Source organism: Periplaneta americana, chromosome 12 (genome assembly GCF_040183065.1).
Source record: "Periplaneta americana isolate PAMFEO1 chromosome 12, P.americana_PAMFEO1_priV1, whole genome shotgun sequence".
Lineage (NCBI taxonomy): Eukaryota > Metazoa > Arthropoda > Insecta > Blattodea > Blattidae > Periplaneta > Periplaneta americana.
In genome coordinates, this window is record NC_091128.1 from 111,369,633 (window position 1) to 111,393,127 (window position 23,495).

General features: G+C 35.8%; 1 protein-coding gene and 1 long non-coding RNA gene across 3 annotated transcripts in view; one reads left to right on the forward strand and one right to left on the reverse strand.

Moving 5' to 3' along the window:
• Positions 1 to 23,495, reverse strand: part of LOC138710824 (uncharacterized) — a 169,043-nt gene that overhangs the window by 37,881 nt on the left and 107,667 nt on the right. The window lies entirely within an intron of this gene.
• LOC138710826 (uncharacterized) overlaps positions 1 to 23,495 on the forward strand; it is a 163,345-nt gene that overhangs the window by 20,571 nt on the left and 119,279 nt on the right. Inside the window, exon 2 of the long non-coding RNA XR_011335312.1 lies at positions 13,780 to 13,893. This is a non-coding gene — a long non-coding RNA (uncharacterized lncRNA). The remainder of the gene's footprint in view (positions 1 to 13,779; positions 13,894 to 23,495) is intronic.

A 23,495-nucleotide genomic window follows, 5' to 3' on the forward strand; every position in this document is an offset into this window, starting at 1 on the left:
CACTTACACAGGAGGTGTGTACAGTAGTGGCAAAAAAAACCGGACCAACCCTTGTACTCGTAGCTGATACAAAAGAATCCTGTGCTGTGTATTGTGTCAAACTGTGGTAATTTCAATATGGATAGTGAAGCCAGAGGTATGTACTGCTATTTAATGTAAAAGTACGTAGTTATCTTTGTCGAATAGAGATAGAAATGTAATATTGATGCCAGATGAAAATAAAACCATGGATAAATATATAATAGGATGCGAAACTTAACGAGTTTCCTGTAACACATACTAGAGGCGCTGTTGTAGAAATTGATCTTGCTGCCATCTATTTTTGGGAGAGGCGTTATTACAAATAGCAGCGCACCAAGTAACGAAAAGAGTAATTACTCCATGATTTAGCAGCGCACCTGGTGACGAAAATGTTAAACTGTGCAGAAAGTATTCCCTCCCACCCTCATCGATATTCAAAACTAACCCAATTTAAAATAAAACATTTACAGTTTTATTCCTCACAGCATATTCTACTGAAAATTCTTACTGGAGCCAGCAGGAAGATAAAAGAGACGATGTGTTTTACACTACCCGATTAAAATATAACCAGACAGAGACGGAAAATAAAGCAAAAGGTTAGATAATTGGGATTGTATTCTTTGGGTATTTATTGTACAGCACAATGGAAAAGTCTGCAAGAACTACGTAGATAGTTCAATTTATTATATTACTATTACTTTACAATACATTCAACACTATTTTTACAACGTCCATAAACTTCACTGTTCAACATACACTGCTTATACACACACGTATCACTTTATGTTCACTTATTAGTAAGTTTCAGTCCGCCATCTTCTCTCCTCGACTCTCCCATACAATATCTCGAAAGGATAAATAGAGAACTCTCAGTAATGTACCCAACAGTAGTTCTAATGTTCACTATCTACGACGTCGGGCGCTGATCACCTTATTTCAGAGCACCACATCTAGATGGTGCTGACCGCAGTTTCGCATCCTATTACATATTTATCCATGATAAAACTCTCAAAGTTTTTTCGTCTGTAAGTTTGAGGCACTGAAGGAAACAAAAGACAGTAAAAATCGAACAAATGCAATAAATTTCATTGTTACAATTAATTATATAAGATGGATGTGTTTTGTGACTAGCAAAATTTGAATCTGTGACTCTGAAATCTGCTACAAGGGTCGGTCCGGTTTTTTTTGCCACTACTGTACATGTATAGTATATGTCCTGCGCCTGTTAATATGATCAATATTGTTCCAAAGGTGACAAACGAGCGGTGATTAAATCCTGAATAGCATAAGGTTCTGGACACTTCACTTACAGACCCAATTTTTCACTATATGATTTTAATTTGTTCGGATACTTTAAGAAACCTCTAAAGGGGCACAAATTTCACACAGATAAAGTGATGGCCGCAGTGGTGAAATGGTTCAAGGAACAGGCAACGTCTTTTATTTTCCCTACCTCTCAACACAATAGGAAGCATGTGTGAATGCTAAAGGAAACCAAATACATGGTCCATGGGCCGGTATTACACTATCAAAGTTCTTTGGCAAAGATTTTTTATTTTGACAATATAATGGGTTTTCTTTTATAAAACTTTCTTCGATAAAAGATCTTTTATAAAATGTACGTCCATCTTATTATCTTTCATAAAAGATCTGCCTAGCTTGAAACGAATATGACCGAACGTAAATATTGTAGGACTGTTACTACGATTAAAATGATGATAATGAGAATATGAAGTAAATGAAATGTTATGAAACACACAATACTGACTACAAAAACAAAAATAAAAGATGAGCAGTGTACATAAAAATTACAGAGACTATAACTGCTGTGCAGGAAAAATGCACAAGTCTGGACAAACTGAAAATTATCTTCATTGTCAAATAATTTATGTAACTTTTAGAGTCCTTGCATTGCATCTCTTTTTCATAAAGTTTTGGTGGATATTTTTCTATCATGACCTGCAATCCATGGTTTAACCCACAGACGTTTTCTTTTTCTGTTTCTCTTTCAGCAATATGCATATTGCAATATTTTTAACTGATTGTGGCTAAACATGCATAGTAATGTTCATCATTCATTTCTGCATATCTGTGATCTAAAAATACATTTTTTATTTAACTATAAATGGAGGCTGATGATTAGAGTTCGAAGCTGAGGCACAGTATCTCTTAAGTTATGTGCACACAGGATAGAACGACAGTGCTCTGCCCTCATACACAGACCATCACAATCGAATGGAGTCGTCGTAATACGCAATAGGCCTACATGCTCAACAAGGAGGGGGAAGGAGACCTTCGCTTGAAGGTCAAACGTAAATATTATGTTGGGTAGAATACAATGTATAGTATTATCGTTTCTCAGGTGTAGAAAAATAACATTTTTCTTAGGTCTGCAGTACGTAGAAACAGTTATTTAGAGCAATACTATTTACGAAGGTACTTGGTGGTGGTGGTGGTGGCGGTGGCGGTGGTGGTGGCGGTGGCGGCAATAATAATAATAATAATAATAATAATAATAATAATAATAATAATAATAATAAAAGCCGTCTTTCTCTTCTGTAGGCGCGTGAGCATTTATCACCACAATATCGCACCATCTACCTTTAAGTACTATATACGATAACCTGCCACTGATAAATTCGACCTTTTTTACTGCTTATTTTATTCTTTTATGAACAAAGATTTTTTTTCTTAATTGGTGATTGTTGTTTCCTTCCCCATAGTACAGGGACATCATTTTATTTTTACTAACATTTTTAATATTAACCTGCCTGTACCTTTAGAGAACCGGAAACACCGTTCGCTACCCCCTTCCACGACTGGAGGTCGATGATACTGGCGTAAAACACAAACACATCACTTTACTAGGTATAGGAGGGAAGAAAAGTAGTTCGTCCATTTACGTAAACTAGGAAATATCGCAATTTTGAGTTCGATAATTTTCATTAGGTTTTTGTTTAAACAAAATGCAGTATTGTATTAAGAATAAGTGTTTTTACTCATGAACTGAGTTATCTATGCGAACGTATTCATTATGCAGTGTATATTATACTGTCTACAGCACATTAACGTACAATATAGAGAATGAAGTTCAATTGAAAAATAATCATAATATGGATATTTAAACACATTTTTGAAAATGGTGGCCGTTCATTTCGATAAAGGCTTCAGTTCTTTTGTGCATATTATCGCACTATAGAATATCGCATCTAATTCTAATTGCCAGTTTCGTCCTTCGTACTAGTAGGCTAACTCATGTTCAAATAATTCTGTACCTACTCTATAAAAGAGTACCTTACGTACTGTAAATTCAATCTTCACTTCTGCCCGACCCGCACAGATAAAATTGCTCAGACATGCTATCTACTGTCCGTCCAAGCGGTTATGCCGCAGGATCGTAGAAAGGGGGGGGGGGAACACGTGACAGTTAATTACTTAACGAGGCCCTTTTATTTAAGTTATTTTAAACAGTTGTATAATATTACGTAAACGTCCTTACTTACTTAACGTACTATACTCACTAACTCAGTGCTGTTTACTATATGCAGCCTTGATTCTGTCTGGAGGACAGTTGGAACTTCATTAGTAGAAGGGGAGGGAGTGAAGTACATTGAAAAACTCAGATACAATAAAAATTGAAGTAAAAATAAAATGATGTCCCTGTACAAGTAATCTCCTATTTGTGATATGTCATTCCCATTTAACCTAATCTCCTGTACTCCCACAAAGTCTATTCTCTAATTATAGGTGGGGCAAAACGTGATTTTTCACTCACCGGTGAAACAGTGACAGCTCATTTTCGATCACGGTGATTTTAATCAGTGATCCAGTGATTTGAGTGGATTTCCAGTTGCCGGTGATGACGACGAGAGACCGGATCAGCGGATCACTAGTAGAGCAGTGATCTAGTGAGTGGGGGCGATTGGGAGTGATTTCTCACTACGAAGTGCGAGCAATCAGCTGTTTTGAATTATTGGTGAATGCGATTAAGATCGTAGATGCATTAATGTTAAAATAATGAAAGGAATAAGATAGGCTATTATGAGTGTATTGAGAGTGCAGAGAAAAAACAGAACTAACTCAGAAGAAATATATTATGGTGAAATCAGACACATTAGTTGAGATTATGTGCGGATTTTTTAAATAAAAATATCTAACTTAAATACCGGTATTATGTAATTTTCATTTGGCTGTATGTAAAATAAAGGTGATAAACTGATAAATGTGGTTGAACAAAGTAATATTTGTAGGCCTGCATTGTTACATCAACCTTAATAATATAGCCTCTCCCTTCTTTTTATTCACACATTCCACAGTTATAGTATGGTTAAACTACTACAACATACGGTAAATATTAGTGGTAATTCTCCAGGAAAGCTACATCAAGAAGGCAAAATATTCTTTAGCTTAACTGGCTTCTGTGATATAGGTCTATAGATATAATGATAAACAAGTGACTTTTATTTTGCAGGTACAAATACTTTCAAAATATAAATCGTTTTATGATTGCCAGTATATTCTAACGCACTGTTTTAGCCCGCCTTTTTTTTCGTTATTTAACGACGCTGTATCAACTACTTGGTTATTTAGTGTCGATGGAATTGGTGATGAGATGGTATGTGGCGAGATGAGGTCGAGGATTCGCCATAGGTTACCTGACATTCGCCTTACGTTTGAAAAAATCTGGGAATCATACCAAGTGGGAATCGAACCTACACCCTATCGCAACTCCAGCAAGCAAACGCGCTACTGCCTGAGCTACGGCAGTGACCATTTTCTTGTTACTAGGTCTAATTAATTTTTTCTTGAATGAAAAAAAAAACGATTTTTTAATTGCGCTTCTGTAATTTCACCAAGCTGACTAGTGAAACTTTTGCCTCACTGGTGTCCACCACAACATTTTTAAAGCCCCGCTAAACCGCTAATTACCAACATAACATGAGAGGTGTCCAGGACGAATTAATAGAGAAATGGTCATTTCTCTAGTATTGCGTCATGGACCTCTAGAGTGTTATTATACATTTGAAACAAGTAGGGGGCAGAAGGGCTATAACAGTGCATTATAGTATAACTATCGAACTATTTTATGTTAAAAGTTCTTAAAAATCTACCAAAGAAAGTTATGCCATATCACTAAGTTGTTCAACTGAAATTTCAATACTTTCTTTCATCACAAATCATTACAAGCTTACAAAGAACAAAAATCCATGTACTGTCAAGCAGTTCAAAAATTGCTCAACAGGTGTCAGAAGACTGCAATGTAAGACAAGTTGAAATCACTGAGGAAATGATTCGTTACAGCTGTTTCTGGTGCAATGAGTAAATCACTGCTTGATCACTGTTTCACTGGTTAATGCACAGTTCACTCACTGGAGTGAAAGTGATTTTCTAATCACCGGTGAAAAATCGCTGCTAGTGATTTTTTCTTCCATCTCTATCTCTAATTAGCTAATTTTTTGCTACTAATGTTGCCCCTCCTGTTCTATAAAGACTCGTGACATTATTCCAAGTATCAAATCTCATAACCTTTTTCCTTTGCTGTGATCTGCCATAGAATCAGTCCCATTCCGAGGTTTATGTTGGGGTTTCGAGTGTTAGTTGGGAGGCCGGATTGAAAAAGACCTTTGGGGAAGCCGAGACGTAGATGGGAGGATAATATTAAAATGAGTTTGAGGAAGGTGGGATATGATGGTAGGGACTCGATTAATCTTGCTCAGGATAGGGACCGATAGCGAGCTTATGTGAGAGCGGCAATGAACCTCCGGGTTCTCAAAAAGCCATTTGTTTGTAAGTAAGTAAATATTAACAATAGCCTATGCCAATATCATGTCTTCCTTTCTGGTCATAAATTTATAGTCATAAAACTACACTTAGGTCTGAAAGTTTCACAGATCTAACAACTAAATTAATAACTTTTAATAATGTGCTGTGTCAACTATTGCAACCCCGCAAGTCTAGGCAATTCAGATTTTTTTCCAGAAAATACTAAAGAAAAAACTGAAGTCCATGTGTGTGTCAAACACTAGAACTCACCATTATGTTTTAATAAAAATTAGTCACTTCAAAATACCATACGCTTTGAAGATAATCAGTGTTTTATGTCTCCTGAAAATTGTACTCAATTGGACATGGGGGTTTCTGCAATTTACGGTGAAACTGCACGACATACGTGGCCTTGAGGTAACGTGATATCAGCCGACTGCGTATTGGTCCTCTCTCTCGGCCCAGATCCGAAGCAAACTCTCTGTACTTATGGCTGTATTATTTACGTAGGTTTGTGAAAATTAATTACATATATCTACCTAACAGTACAACTTATAAATGAAGTCAAATGTGCTAATTTTGGAAGTATGTAGATTACTTCTTGTATACTATATGGGAAACGAAAATTTACCTTTTCCATTTTGGTGGCTAAACCTATTATATGATTTTATTTTGGTAGGTATTTAAATAATAATTCAATAAATAGACTATAAATGATATTATATTATAAATGATGCAAGGCAATAAAGGAACTGAATAGTTTCGAAACGCATAGAAAGTAAGTTATATTCAGAAAATAATATTATGTGTTACCTATTAACCCATATGCAAATTATGAGTATATTTTCCGTTGGGACACCGTAATATTGAAGAAAGCATTGAATTTCTTTTTATAAAGTCATTACATTTCTAATACTGACCCATGAAAATCTCTCCACACTTTTGATATGAAAAAGAATACAATACAGGTTTTACCAAAAGTTTAAGGACACTCCTCCATAGGTAATGTTTCACTCTGTTCTTATACTTATGTGAAACCCCCTGATGTTTATACAGGGACCAAATGCCTGTGTCCACATCTGTGGAGTAACGGTCAGCGCGTCTGGCCGAGAAACCAGGTGGCCGGATTCGAACCCCGGTGGGGAAAGTTACCTGATTGAGGTTTTTTTTCCGGGATTTTCCCTCAACCCAATACGAGCAAATACTGGATAAATTTCGGTGATGGACCCCAGACTCATTTCACCGGCATTATCACCTTCATTTCATTCAGACGCTAAATAACCTAGATGTTGATGCAGCGTCGTAAAATAACTCAATTAAAAATGCCTGTGAAACGTCAAGTTTTTACTGCATACCCAATCCATCCTTCAAACTGTGGATTATGTAACAAGTTTTCTGTTATGAAACTTATTGAAAAATTACATATTGTGTAGAAAGAAAATTAAATTACTCCAGAATGAGTTGACTTAGATCAATGAATTTTGGAATGGAGTTAGATATTATCTTCAGTCATTCTACCACAACCCAATAATCTGCGACTTTACGTCCACACTCATTGAATTTCGACTTATTTTAATTTTTTTCAAGGAAGAAATCCAATCTTTCTACACTTGTAACAGACTCCACAGCTGATTACTAAAAATGGAGGGAATAAGCTGATTCACCAATGTTACCAACTCTCAATGTTATGGTGTAAATGGCAGTGGCGGACCCGGGTGTATTTGTCATGAATTTCAAGTTCAAGAGAATTTTAGAAAATGGCAATTTTTGCTGGAGGAAAAGAAAAACAATCTGGATTACAATGCCTGTACGAACTGGCACAAATTTTTTTTGAACAGAAAACAATAATTGCACAAGAAGTCTTTCAGATATGTCTAAGTCCATTATAAAATTCACTGATCTAAGTCAATCCATTCTGGAGTAATTAATTTTTTTCTACACAATATATATATATATAATTTTTCAATAAGTTTCATAACAGACAAGTATTGTTAGATATATAATGTACAGTTTGGAAGATAAACAGATTGAGTTTGCAGTAAAAACTTCACTTTTCACATGCATTTGGTCCCTGTATAAACATCAAGGGTCATATTCATAGACTTTTTAGCGCGGGCTTCCGATGGATGATCAGCGAACTAAAGTTTTAGTATTCATAAACCAGTGTCAGCGATATATGATATGATATATGATATATGATATATGATATATGATATGATATGATATGATATGATATGATATGATATGATATGATATGATATATGGTATGGTATCGTATGGTATGATATGGTATGGTATGGGATATGATATGATATGATATGATATGATATGATATGATATGATATATGATATATGGTATGGTATGGTATGGTATATGATATGATATATGATATGATATGATATGATATGATATGATATGATATGATATGATATGATATGAATTCTGTACAAGTAATCAGTCGATAGCCGGGGCTAGTTTAGCACACTCATAGCGCGGGCTAGCGAAATGTCTATGAATAGCACCCCAAGGGATTTAATGTAAGTATAAGGACAGGAGTGAAACATCACTTATGGAGGGGTGTCCTTAAACTTTTGGTAAACTATAGGAATTTTACCTTACATCTGGGAATACTTCCGCAAAGCTAGAGGGTAACCTTGCAACAGAATATATTAATATTTTCCTAGAAACGCCTTGTGATTCAAGATCTGTGTTGAAAATCAATTTTAGGGAAGACTGAACTAATACCATTGGAGCATCGATAGGAGTGATTATGGTGTAGTTGCTCATGGATATTTGGACAGCGCTCATGTGTGAACGAGCATCCATGTGTTTCTGGAGCAAGGAATTAATCCGGTAATGTCAATCCACTGGGCCGTGATCCAATAAAACGTTCATAGCAAACAGAAATCAAAGCGACACAACATTACACAATGTTATCTGTCACATGGATATCCTAGTGAATTTACGACTGTTAACTGGAGGACAGAAGTATTCAAAAGTTAGTTTGTTCTTAAATTTAGGTGCATAAATTGGACAGAAAGGAGTAGCGCATATTGCAATTTAATTATATCAAGTTATTCATCGCTGTTTAAAACATATTTCTAAGAGTAAATCAAAGACATCAAAACTGAATTAAAATTCTATCCTTGCTCTCTTAATCTGTAAAATACTTTGATTTAAGAAAACATAGAATAAACGTTAGGTAATATTAAAATGACTATGAATACTACGTGAGCAGAGATGGGTTATCCGTAATCCCATCTTATTCATCTCCCTTTCGAAAAGTTTGATCTGAACCATATTATATACAGAATGTTTGTAACTTAACATGCAGTATTTTAAGGACATATTCCTTGTTCAATTCTACATAATTTTACCTAATGTAACATTTCTAATGATTTACAAGATACACAAGCCTAAAGTTTCTAACTGGACACACAAAAAGTGTCTGTTCTTAATTATGAAATTAACAAATCCCTGCAAAAATCTTGAGAACTTACACGCTTCATTTCAGAAAATCATTCACTGGAAATGAAAATGCTGAAAATAATAGTTAAAGTCCAGGTCACCGTTTTTTGGCGTGTGGAATAAGTAATGGGAACGTTATGTGCGAATGTTTTACATTTGCCGCAGTCAATCTGACCATTATGTTTGGCAAATGGCTGATGTGACGTGTATAGAAAGTGGTACCATTCTTAGGTGCACTAGCAACATGCTCACAAACGGGCACTATATATCTACGACACACGCCAAAAACGCTGGCGCCAGCTGTACAAAGTATAACAGAAACACCCGTTTTGTTCACAGCTTCACAAACCACGCCACACGCCGACGATGTAACACCACAGATTGACCTGTATCAACACCAGCGATTTAGCAGACGGAAATAATGATTTCAAAGGGTATAGCTACCAAATATTACGCATTGAACTAAAAGCAAGAAGTGTTGACATTTTCTATCGTTTCCTATATGCGGAATAAATTTAGATATTGCATAACATTACAATGATATCATTTTTCCGTAATAATTTTTCCTCTGTAATAATGGGGAAAATCTTAATAACTATAAATAGTCCGTAGGAATAGTTGGCACTTCTGTATGATTACAACATATGATTTACACAAAACTGACAGTGAATCTAATAAAATCCCAATGACTGCCTGAAACGTCTATGGTCGAATTAAAAAAATAAAGTAAAATAAAATAAAGTATTCATTCATAGTTTCCTGTCAAAAGGCAGGTCTTTCATTGCAAACCCAGCATTCTCTAATATTTCCTCTTTTCCAGCTTCCTCTTAGTCTCCGCACACGATCCGTATCTTCATGTTGTCTGTCATCTCATATCTTCTTCTGCCCCGAACTCTTCCTCCGTCCACAATTTCTTTCAAGTGCTCCTTCTGTAGGAAGTTCCTTCTGCTAGTGACATAGCCAATTTATTTTTTTCTTCCTGATCAGTTTTATATAGCCTACTTTCTTTTACACTGTAGTATAGGCTATATTTTGATATCCTTGTAAGTATAGCCTATACATTACACAACCCTACACAACCAATAATAATAATAATAATAATAATAATAATAATAATATAATAATATATTTATTCTGGCGAAATTAAAGCCATCAGGCTTTCTCTTCCACTTAGCCAGAAACAAAAGAAGCTAATACAATTGGATACCTTAAAGTAGAAGGGTGCAAAGTGCCAAAATGAAACATTGGAGATAAGATAAAAAAAATATAGCTATAAGAATAATTGTACACATATTTGTGTCATGTTTTTTTACTGATAGAAAACAGCAATAGTACAGTGTTTACTCATTAATGATAGTGGTATGTAAAGACATTATTTCTCCATATTTAATTATATAACACAGATTGTGAAAAGGGTTAAGTAATGGGTACAGTTGCAGTAGAATGTTGCAAAGTCCAATACCTATTTTTTCCTATTCTGGAGCAATTTTTACTCACAGATCTGCCTGTAGAACTGCCTATGCTTCTCATTTGGAAGATAGGGAGTCATTGCTAGTAGATCCCCCTTCTTTTCTTCAGTAATTTCCCTATTTTATGCTTTAACTTGAAACAATGCTGACTGCACATCTTTCACGGTTTTTTTTTTCCTTTTAAGCACTTTAATGGTATGCACTGCTTCATTATCATGGGACTATTTCACAGAAACACTACCTGCTTTACTAACATCATACTGAATGCAACATGCCTTAGAAATATTCAAGTTCTTGATGGAAATTAGTTGGTCAGCAACATCTTGCATATTAAGGAAATCTGACTCTAGCACTGAAACGGTTTGAAATGGTTTTATAACTTTAGAGTCTTGTACGATTTTAAGCAGGTCACTAAGAATGAAGGCTTTTGTCACTTTCTGTCGTTTTTCAATCAAAGCGAAATCAGAATCGCATTGCAAGAAACTGTGGCCGCTGAGAAGGAAACGTTGTTATATGTGCTCAAATAAACCAATGGCAACTAAAAAGAGACACATGAAAACCATTACACAAGTCTTGTTTCCAGCTGCACAGTTATCAGATTCTTCTTGTTTGTTATGTCCATATTAATCAGTTTTAATACACATGAGGCAATCTCATTGGCACCTCTACTCGCGATGCTTTCATCCCACATACACATATAAGACTGCATTGTATCACATACACAAACTCCAAAGTTATAACGTGAAAGCTGACATCTGTAAAACATTTCGCTGTGTGTAACTTTGGGCACAAACATGATCTGTTGAAGATCCATTGCATTCTATGATGCAGCTCAATAGGGCGCTTACCGTCTGCAACTGCATGGTGCTGGCAAAGTAACATCTAAATATCTCGCTTAAGAAACACAAGTGGATGTAGCCTCTTTCACACATCATCCTCCTAGGTACATTGCACCTTTCTGCATAATAATTCGTTTTCTATGATTTTGGCACTTTGCACCTTTCTACTTTAAAGTATCCAATTTTACTAATATTTAAAGAACACTAATAAAAAATTTATACAGTCATACAAGCACAAGTTGAGTAAATTAATGCAAACATGCTAATAATAATTACAAAATAATATAAGGCTAGAAGTTACATTCAATGAATATGCAAGCGGTAAGTGAACCAATATTACAAATTACAAGAATAACAACAAGAATAACAAACTCAAAGTAAATTATAATTATACAACACTGAGGAAAATTACATATATATACACACACACATATATATAAAGGAGAATTAAACATGAATACTGGTCACGTGTTTAAACAATTTACTTTTAAATTGCAATATCGTTCGACAGCTCCTGAGGAAGCTGAGTAGGGAATTCCAGAAACAAATTGCTGATACTGTGAAGGAGGAAGACTAGTGAGCTGTTTTATGGCAAGGCATAGATAATAAAGGGTCATTTTTAGAACGAATACCTAGGCTGTGATAAGAGGACAAGAAATTAAAACGCACCGAGAGATACTTAGGCGAAGAAGTATGGATGATGCGATATAGGAGAATTAGTGAATGGATATATCTTCAATCCTGTAATCTTACCCATTGGAGCGTTTCAAGGGATGAGACGGTTCCTCGTATAGGATAAGGAGATTTTCATTAGATTAGTATTTCGTGTAATATTCTTATATGGATAGGATGCGCGGACGTGTAAGTTAGTTTCAAAATCTGAGACGGAAGTAACAGGTGGACAGGAAGACCGAAAGGAAGCTAGGCGGACAGGAAACATGTGTCCAGGCGTGGAGTTGACTGATGAGGGAATGTATGGACTTTGCCTGCGGGTGGTCAGTAAGATGACGCCAAGCCAGGTTCCAAAAGAGATGATCTGGTATATGTCAGAGAATGGTCAGGACGCCGGAAGTAGGAGATGTTCTAGTTAACGAACAATTTTTGAAGAACGCGTCTTAAGTGACGTAAGTGTAATCATGGCCAATCAGGATTCTTAATAGAGACACGTGATATATAGATAGGAGGGCGAAATTCTATGTTTGGTGGTTGAAAGTAGGGGATAGATTTGGCAGATAGACAGAAGGCTTATAGAACGCGTACGGAGAGGTCACACTCCACATATTCTCGGCAAACCTAACTCGGAAGTATAACAATTTACGGACTTAGAATTTTTTAGTGAGTGTAGTAAGAAGTCGTGTGTTGCATTATTATTATAAGTCTGAATTCTTTCCTCTCATCACGTTATCAACTGTCCGTTATATTACTGGTGTTTTATAGTACAAAATATATAATTACGTGAACTCAGAAATTAGTATATCAACTTGCGGGAAGTGAGAGCGAGATATTATACACTTGGACGCGCATTTCTGCTAATCTGAAACGAACACTTAATAATAATAATAAACGTTTTCATAGTTCTTACCAACAACTTCTGGTGTGCGCCTACATCATTTCAACCTACGAGCACGTCTCCCAAACCCCATGTCCCGACCGTTTTTGCAGCTGACCTGGGAACCTCATCCTCTACCGAAGTAATCTCGAGGAGGCTGGCGCCCAAATTAATCAGTGTACGTAATTAATTATTGACATCGACGTGCATCCTCGAGATACTTTCCATATTTCGGAGCTGGCAGCCGAGGGCGACGACGACGGTTACAGGGAAGATGTAATGTCGTATTTGCGGATGTTGCAAATGAAACGTATGCAGGCATTATGGACGCGCTGCAATCTTTGGGCTAAGTTATAATTTAAATCTGTTAATAGAATGTCGCAATAGTCAAAATGTGGCAACACCAATGTTTGTATGAGAATTCACCATATACCCATCATTAGGCCTATTATTATTATTATTATTATTATTATTATTATTATTATTATTATTATTATTAATATTATTATTATTAATTTTAGACTTTTTATCTTGTTTTGATGCATAGTACCACCTCTCAAAATAATGAATATTATGGAACCTCTACTACGTATAGATTACAATTATGACGATTATACTAATCTTATTAGGCTATAGTGTAACTGTAATCTTGTATTTCTTATTCGACAGGAAACTTCTGTATCGTGTCGTATCCCCAAGCCGTGACTTCACTACTCTGACTGTGACGCGAGCCAAATAACCACAGAAAATTCTTACCAATGGCTCCATCATCAGACACATCAGGTACTGTTCTCGTAAAATGTAAATCATACCGTATTTTCTCTGAGACATAATTTGTTTAATCAGATAACCTAAATTATCGTAGAACTATACGCTACATGAAGTTCATGAAACAAAAATATATATATATATATATTTTTTTTCAATGTTTGCGAAATATATTCGCTGAACACTTATTTCAAATCCGTGTTGATAGCAAAGCTAGCACCACGTCAACTTGCAAAATCACATAACGTTAATTTTACTCTGTGTAAACTATCCGCTTTGCGTGTGTGTGTGTAAAACCTCTTTGCTGACTACAGTGTTATGTGAATCAGTATATTACTTTAAACCTTCAACATCAATAATAATAGAAGAGTTAAATTACGGTGATACATTCAAATGAATACAGTGTAGATCTCATTGTTATTCTGCATAAAGAATGGATTAATCAATTATTTATAAGGCTAATAAAGCGCGTGATTACGAATAAAATGTATATTAAAATTTTCCTACCAGCTATTATTTCGTGAATTTTCTTATTTAATTATGAATGTACTGTAGTTGGTGACACCGTAGATGCGTGCACTTCACACATCTCAACACGTCTAGTACGTTGTGAACATTATACCGGGTGTAACTCTTGCTCCTATTCTTTTTAAAATATATAGTCCCGTACATTCACAGGCAGTGCCGTAAATACGAATCTTCCTTAAGCCGGTGTGCGTATCATTTGTGGAGACAGTTTTGTACGTATAACTAACTGTTTCCATATTTATCAAAGCTAGAGTAGGGATAAATCATATGTCTTGTGTGCAGAAAGATTTCCCTATACGAAGGTCACGTGAATTTCCATAAAATTCAGTGCTGCCTAGATTTCGAAAAAATAGTACTACCCCCAAACAATATACTTTGCATACTTCTACTCGGTAATAAGTTTTGGAATAATATTCTGGGGAAATTCCACAGATATTAACAGTATATTCCTACTACAAAAAAGAGTAGGCCTAATTAGAATATTAGTAGATGCCAAATCTAGGGAATCGTGTAGGACTATTTTCAAAAAACTACAAATAATGTCCATGACTTGGCAGTATATTTTTTCATTGATAATATTACTCATGTGTAATCGTGAAAACTTTGTAACTAATTCAACAGTTCATAGCACAAATATACGTCAAAAATGACTTTCACACTCCATCGGCAAGTCTATCGTTCTATCAAAAAGGAGTGCGTTATATGTCAGTAAAAAATTTTAATAGACTCCCTATCGATATAAAAAATGAAACTCAAAACATAAGATTATTTAGGGCCAAATTAAAGAAGTGCCTAATTTCTCACGCCTTCTATTCTGTAGGTGAATTTGTGGCATTCAACAACGCTTCATGAAACTGATATTAAAACTTTTTATTGTACTTAGTAGACTATATTGTAAATCTCTTCTGTATATATTTCAACTAGACTGTGACTATAAATTAAGACTTTATAGTAGTATTAAGTTTTTTGACTTGTTCCATATTCTAGCTGTGAAGTAATGTATGAATACCATGGAATGTTAATAAACACAATACAATAAAGTAAAACCTATGATGTAGAGAGTTACCAAGCGAAAGGAGGTAGCACACGAAGAGGACCCCAACATAGGTAACGAACTATGCCAAGTTCTCGCCAAGCTTATGGCACTTATTTTTCACGTTGTAAAGATAGGTCCCAGTGCAGGCCCTTATGGAGAATGTTGCTTGTATGCTTTTCTTATGGATGTGGTTACGACAACGTTGACAATTCTCCGGATTTGTAATGCGGAGGCCAAATAAGTAACATCACAAATAGTTTTCATCATTATATTGCACTTTGTTCAGTTATGGATCTTGGAAAATTTGTTATGTTTTTGTTCCTTAGATCATGACGAGTATGTGAGCATAAATAAAAGTAGCTATATAAAGTTGTTTCTCATTGAACATACGAACGTCAAACGAAACTAATTTCTTTTTCAAGTTTCCGCTAGCTAAAAGAGAATTATCGACATGCTAGGAATTTCCGTGTGATTACTTGCCTGAAGAACTTCCAATGAGAAAGTTTTAGCCAGAGATTTGAAACTGACTTTATAAAAATAGAATATCGATATAGTCATTCAGTTACGATTTATCGGTTGATAAACTTTAAGATTTTTTTCGAGAGTTAGTGGGCACGGAATAGATCGACGACCGAATCTCCGTAGACAGGAAACCTCACTTTTATCCATGGCGAACAGTGGTTAAAATATTCTATTATCGCATTGTTGGCACGTCGACAATCAGAACGTTATTTTGATTACTGTAAATAAATAATGTAACCGGAAGTTGGATCGTAGAAGTGCTGTATTTCTCGCTTTTTCGTGTGTTAAAATAGTAATTTTATTATTTTAAGTTTCTTTCACATATATTTCTGTGATTTTGTTTGACAGCTAGCATAAATCATTGGAAACAATAATAAACAAAAAAAATAACTATATGTTTATAATTATATTATAAATAAAATGAAGGTAAAAGTGTAGCATCCATTGCTAATGAAGTGTGTGAAACTACAGGTATGAGTAGAGCAGGGACGGAGACCTTGTATTGTAAACAGAGCAGTAGCATGAGTACATGCATATACGTAATAGCAACTATAGTGTGTCCAAAACTACTTCCGACCTGAAATGGTGCCTTCAGCATGTTACCATGGCAACCGTTCAAATTAACCAATCACGAGAGTCGCGTAATCATGGTAACATGACGGTGTTGCAGTGTCTGTGTTTACAAGTTGCACGTGCATACAATGCCCGGGATGACTCCTAGTTGGCTGGTTAGCGCGTGTGTTGTGTGAATTAAAAATATTGTTTAGTTTTATTATTTTTAGTATATTGATAATTATTGTGTTTAAATTATACAGGGACATCATTTTATTTTTACTAACATTTTTAATATTAACCTGTCTATACCTTTAGAGAACCGGAAACACCGCTTGCTCTCCCCTCCACGACTGGAGTTCGATGATTCTGGCGTAAAACACAAATCACTCTACTAGGTATAGGAAGGAAGAAAAGTAGTTCATCCATTTACGTAAACTAGGAAATATCGCGATTTTGAGTTTGATAATTTTCATTAGGTTTTTCTTTAATCAGAGTACAGTACTGTATTAAGAATAAGTGTTTTTACTCACGAAGTGAGTTATCCATGCGAACGTATTCATTATGCAATGTATATTATACTGTCTACAGCACATTAGCGTACAATATAGAGAAAGAAGTTAAATTGAAAAATAATCATAATATGAATATTTAAACACAATTTTGAAAATGGTGGCCGTTCATTTCGATACAGGCTTCAGTTCTTTTGTGCATATTATCGCACTATAGACTATTGCATCTAATTCCAATTGCCAGTTTCGTCCTTCGTACTAGTAACTCATGTTGAAATAATTCTGTACCTACTCTACGTACTGTAAATTTAATCTTCACTTCTGCCCGACCCGAAAATATAAAATTACTCAGACATGCTATCTAAGTCCGTCCAAGTGGTTATGCCGCAGGATTGTAGAAAGGGAGGAAATCACGTGACAGTTAATTACGTAACGAGGCCCTTTTATTCAAGTTAAATTAAACAGCTGTATAATATTACGTAAACGTCCAATTCCTAACAGAAATTAATGTTTTCAGAAAAGAGCTAAAACAGCCCAGCTTTTACAGAGGGGCGAGCAGAAGCAGGTGGGGGAAATCGGGATGCGACGTAGGCAAACGGACAGTACCTGTGCGAAAATATGATTCAATATTGAAAGCTCTTTCGTCACTGGAAAACGCGAACATATTTCTGGAACGTACTATACTCAGTAACTCAGTACTGCTTACTATCTGCGGTCTTGGTTCTGTGTGGAGTTGGAACTTCATTAGTAGAAGGGGTGGGAGTGAAGTACATTCAAAAACTCAGGTACAATAAAAATTGAAGTAAAAATAAAATGATGTCCCTGTATTACACGTATATTATCTAGTTGTCATCGGTGGAGTGTGTGACTAGTGTGTGTTTTCTAGTTCCTGCGAGAGTTTCTAAACAGGTGACTTGTGCAATGTCGGAACAGGCGGAGTACAAAGAATATTGTACAAGGTGCCCCGTTACAGAGTCAAGCGCGAGGGATGGTGTGAAAAAAAAAAAAAAAAAAAAAAAAAAAAAAAAAGGACAGTGTAGATGATGACGCAGGGTCCTCAAGACTAGAAACTCCGGGGAAAAGAGAAAAGTGTAACAAATATAAATGCTTTCCAGCACGATGCTTTTCTAACAATATTACATGGACGAATACTGTCAGTAAGGTTATCGTATTAAATTTAAAACTTGTTTTTACAGTTTATAGTTCTTTCAACGCTTTTCTAGCAATATTAGGCTACATTACATTGAGAAATACCGGTACTACTACTACTACTACTACTACTACTACTACTACTACTACTACTACTACTACTACTACTACTACTACTAATAATAATAATAATAATAATAATAATAATAATAATATACTAATAAATAATAATGTACACTAATTGTAATGCATAGTATTCAACAACTTGGATAGCAATGAATACGTTTATGTCAGCTGTTCGTTATTGCACTCTATCGGCAGCGCGCTCGCTTACACGTATGGACAACATGGCAACATTGCTCCCCCCTCTCTGTAAGCTGTCAAGTCGGAAGTAGTTTTTGCTATGATCTAGGGTTTTGGTCACACCATAAGGTAGCGGGAGAAGCTAAGCTCTCTGAGAAAGATTGTTCTCCGTCATTGAAGTAGGCGGCATGTTTAAGTTGAACAGACAAGGTGAAACAGATACAGTGTCGACACCTCGCTAGAAAAGAAAAAAAAGAGGATGTAGGGCCTACTTATAAAACTAGCCGTAAAGTGAAATATGACGATTTCGTGCGGAGTGCCATACGCAAATGTTTCCATTGCTTAACGTTCGGGATAAAAGCTCTGGTTCGGGCATTCCTTCCGATTAGGTAACCAGTCAGGCTACCAACTACCAACCATGGTGAAATGCTACCAACCAGGCTCCGTCTTGCACGTACCCGAAGTGAACAGTGTGGTAGTTTCCTAGTGAAGTTACGTATCTTGTAGTACAGTTGTATTAAGATGGAACAAGCGACATCACGTATTTTCAAATTGAATATGCGTGTAGAGGAATTTGATAGTCAATATTTTAGAGCAAAAAACGAAAAACATACTACGGTATGTAAGTTGTGTAAGACAATGTAATGGATTAAAACGTCAAGAAGTGAAACGCTATTTATAATACATCATGAAAAGTGTTAATTCATCACCAAGTAAAGAGAGTGAAGAAGCATTTTCACCTACACAGTCTCATTCCTTTCAAGAATTATGTGAAATAATGGTAGGGCCTATCTGCTAATATTCCGTTTTCCAAAGCTGAACATTCTCATTTCAAAAACTTTATTAAAATGAGCAAATTGAGGTCTCTCAAGTCGAACAGCTCTTAGCAAATATTATTTTCCTAAATGTTATGAAGTAATGTGGAATCAACAAATATTCCAATGCCTGATTCCCTAAAACGTGTAGAGAAGTTATCTGACAATATTAACAAAACAAACTTCAGAACCAATTTCAGAAAAAGTCAGCATAAGTTAAAAATCGTTCAGGAGAAAAATCCTGGTTATTCTGCAATCTCCGGTACTAGAAATTTTTGCAAGGTAAACAAGGCAAACTATATCATCGAATCATGATGTTCGATATTTTAAATTCGCACCAATTGCTTCGTATGACGTCGAGAAAAGTTTTTCTCGATATAAACGTTATTTCAGGGAAAGGAGAAAAATATTCACTTTCGAAACATTTAAAAAACACCTCATTGTACATTCCAACACATCAGATAGTAAAGATACGCCAACTACCATTAATGTGAATACTCATTAAAAAACGGAATATCATTCTAATCTATGTGGATTTTGGTTCAATTTTACTCTACGTTGCATGTAGAACTGCCAATAGTCAGAATTTCAATTCATTCATAAGTAAATTACTTACATTAGATACGTATATTTCAGTTTAGATGTTCCGCACAGTGTACAACTTTTGTATTCCACCTAACTATACTTCGTCTTCATGGCTGAAACCTGCGCTTGTTTACATCAGCTCACAGTCAGTTACATTGTAAGGTTGACGCGCAGGCGACTTGACATCCATGGTATAGGTATACTACAAGCAAAACTCAGCTCAGACTCCTCGCGGCACGCATGCTATACCCCTCTTAAGTAGGCGTGAGAGCATGCTGTGAACGGGAGCATACGTCATCTGCGCGAGACAGTCACGCCCGCTGGTTTCTGCGCACTGAGTTTTCCTTGTCGGATGCCTATAGCAAATGTTCTATCTCTGCTCATTAGTGACACCAATATCACTCATGAGACAACTAAGCCAGGAGGTAAAGGGGTAGGGTGGCCAGTTCCTTTTCCCCTTCATATCGACAATAAATCAGTTGTAATGCAATACAGCGACCCTAGTCGGAAGGGTGGAAAGATTAACGCGCGCCATATAGGCTACTAACCCTCTGCTGAACTTCGTCCTGGTTGGGAGAAGTTACGGGGTTTTCTCTCACCCCATTAAGAGCAAATGTTGGGTAACTTTCGGAGCTGGACGCTGGACTCATTTCGCTGGCATTATCACCTTTATCTCATTCAGACGCTAGATAACCATAGCAGCTGATAAAGCGTCGCAAAATAATCAATTAAAAAAATTCATCCGTATTATTAAACAAGTTACAACCATATTATTGTCAGGGAACGTCTTCTGTATTCTGAAAATGTTATTTTCTAATATGTGTTCAACAATAAACGTGATTTTTTTCATTATGCCTGCTTCCTTTTTCTCAGGGATTAATCGCATTCCTTAAAGCAGGGGTTCCCAACCGGTGTGTCGTGCAGCTCCATGGAGTGTGTCGCGAAATTTTGGATTTGAAAAATAAAATTTATGCCATCCAGAAAGTCCCTTTACATAGCATTTTTTAGTTGCAACGAAGTCTTTGATATGGTACATTTTATTTTGAGACAGACTTTACAATGAAACGTGAACACCTGCAACAATGTTCAGTTCAGTTTTTCAACCATAAGGCCACGTATAGAGAAACTCTGTGCAACCCACCAACCGCAGGTTTCACATTAATTTAACCCTCTACTGCATAGTGTTGCCTCAAAGCAACACATTACTTTTTATTCTTTTATTTTTTCTGTGTGATGTTTATATGCATTCTGTTGCTCTGAGGCAACGGTCTATAGTTAGCAACGAAGACAGAGTCGGAGAAAATTTAAGAAGTTGTATCTCTGAGTCTCTGGCGCCAATAAAATAGCTGAACGTTATTTGAGCAAAAATGACTCATGCAGTAGAGGGTTAAATAGGCGAGTTTTCAAAAACGATAATCTTTTATCGGACATCCGGCATACTGTACTCCAACCACGAGAAAGTCTCTGGGGAATGAGAAGCAGCGGGGTAATGCTATGAATGAATGTTGATGTCATAAGGTTACACGTGGGTACTCGTATCTCTAGTGGCTAGCTCTGACAGCACAAACGATAACATTGATACACACATATTTATACTACCCTAATTACAAAATTAGATCATGGTTAATCTCCTGGTCTTTTAACCCCTCCATACAGGAAATAACATATGCAGGAGAGCGCATGTTTTTTAAACTGACGTTATAACGGTAATATGATCTATTTCACTCCAATAGATGACGCAATAGTAAGCATATTCCTTTCACGGTTGATCTCCTGGTTGGAAAACAGTAGATAGGTTGGAATTTTTGACATATACCTTTTTTTTAATGCCACTCAAGTTGCTGCTTGTTCTTTTAGAATTTTCGATTGCGTCTTAACATCGACCTATCTATAACACTACATAGAAGTTGTTATGAGTACATTTTTCTGGCGGAACGGCATTCCTGCACCTTTTTGTTGCATTTTTCATCATGGGAACCGAAATATTTGTGAATAACTATGTTTTTAATATAACTTTTCTTTGAATTCCGCTTTGACCTTGAAAGTCTTAGTTGGACGAAAATTCCCGTGCAGTGAACAGTAATCATCTCCCCGTTCGCTATAAAATATTCTACACAGAGTTCCACCAACTTTTTCTCCAGAAGAAATGTACTGGTTATTATTATTATTATTATTATTATTATTATTATTATTATTATTATTATTATCATCATCATCATCATCATCATCATCATCATCATCAAATAAGTGTGTCGTGATATCGTGGGCGTTCAGTAAAGTGTGTCGTGAGTCAAAAAAAGGTTGGAACCACTGCCTTCAAGTAATATATTAAATTTTTGTATAAGAATTTCTGACATAGAGACTCTCAGAACTGAACTTAAATATAACTACTGAGATAGTGTAATTACCTCCACATGATATCCATTGAAGACCAAGTTAATCTTCATGTTAGTCTTGAGGTGTCAGAACTATGACTGTTGTATCCACGAGCAATGTTGAACAATACAATAAAATTACTATACGCACTGTATATCTGAGAGTTAGAAAACTGATTATAACCATACTTACTGTAGTTCTAGCCCCAAACATTCTAAACTATTTATTTACAGTTTCACGTATTTCTTGTCACATGTACATTCTTACTGTCCATGATTCCGACAATGAGTTGTCTATACAGTTTTTTTATGGTAACCAGAAGACGCTGAACGAAGTTGACTCATCAGCAGTTTAGCTTGGATGGCAATTACAAAGCCGAACACCTGCATTATCACATTTTACAAGACGATGCATGAGGTCACGTTCGTTGGGTCTGGGCCTGGCACTGAATTGTATTGATAATACAGCCGTGAAAAAAACTGAACGTGACATAGGAATGAAGTTAAACTCTAGTGCAGTTATTATACATCCTGTGATTGGATAATAATCCAATTTAACAGCACGAGTGTCGGTAAGCAGACTGGTGTTATGACATTGATATCAGAGTAGTCTCTTCGTAATGCTTACGAGTTGTCATCCGGAAGTGTGTGCAAAATTTATCAAGTAGATTAAAATGTTTATGCTCGACCATGCCGAAATGTAGTAATTATACAACCGGTAGCAGCCCTTTAATGCATGTCATTAAAGTACACCTATTCATTAAAGTTCAGGTTTTCGATTATTCTCGGATATGCAATCGAAAGACAACGAGGGAAACGTCACGCAGGCTGGAAATCCAATACTGTCGCAGAAGGTTATGTTCTGTTACTGTAATAATTAGCGTTAATTGTAAATAATATTCAAATAAATTCAATTTGTCATCTCGTTTTTCAATTCTAAATCAATTTCCAGGTTATATCGAAATTAGTTCATGTTACATTACATCAAGGTCAATGGCATTATTGTTCCTCGGAAAAAATCAATACTTTCGCGTCTGCGCACATCTCACAATTTACGAGCTATAAACAAGGTCACTTCCGATCTTCTGTCAGATACAAATAAAATGAATAGGCCTACTTCTGAATAATTTCAAGTTAGAAATATGGTCGAGCATAAAAAGTCGTATGAAATTTGCCTATAATGGTAATTAAGACGCTCGTATGAAAATTATGAAACTCGCTTGCGCTCGTTTCATAAACA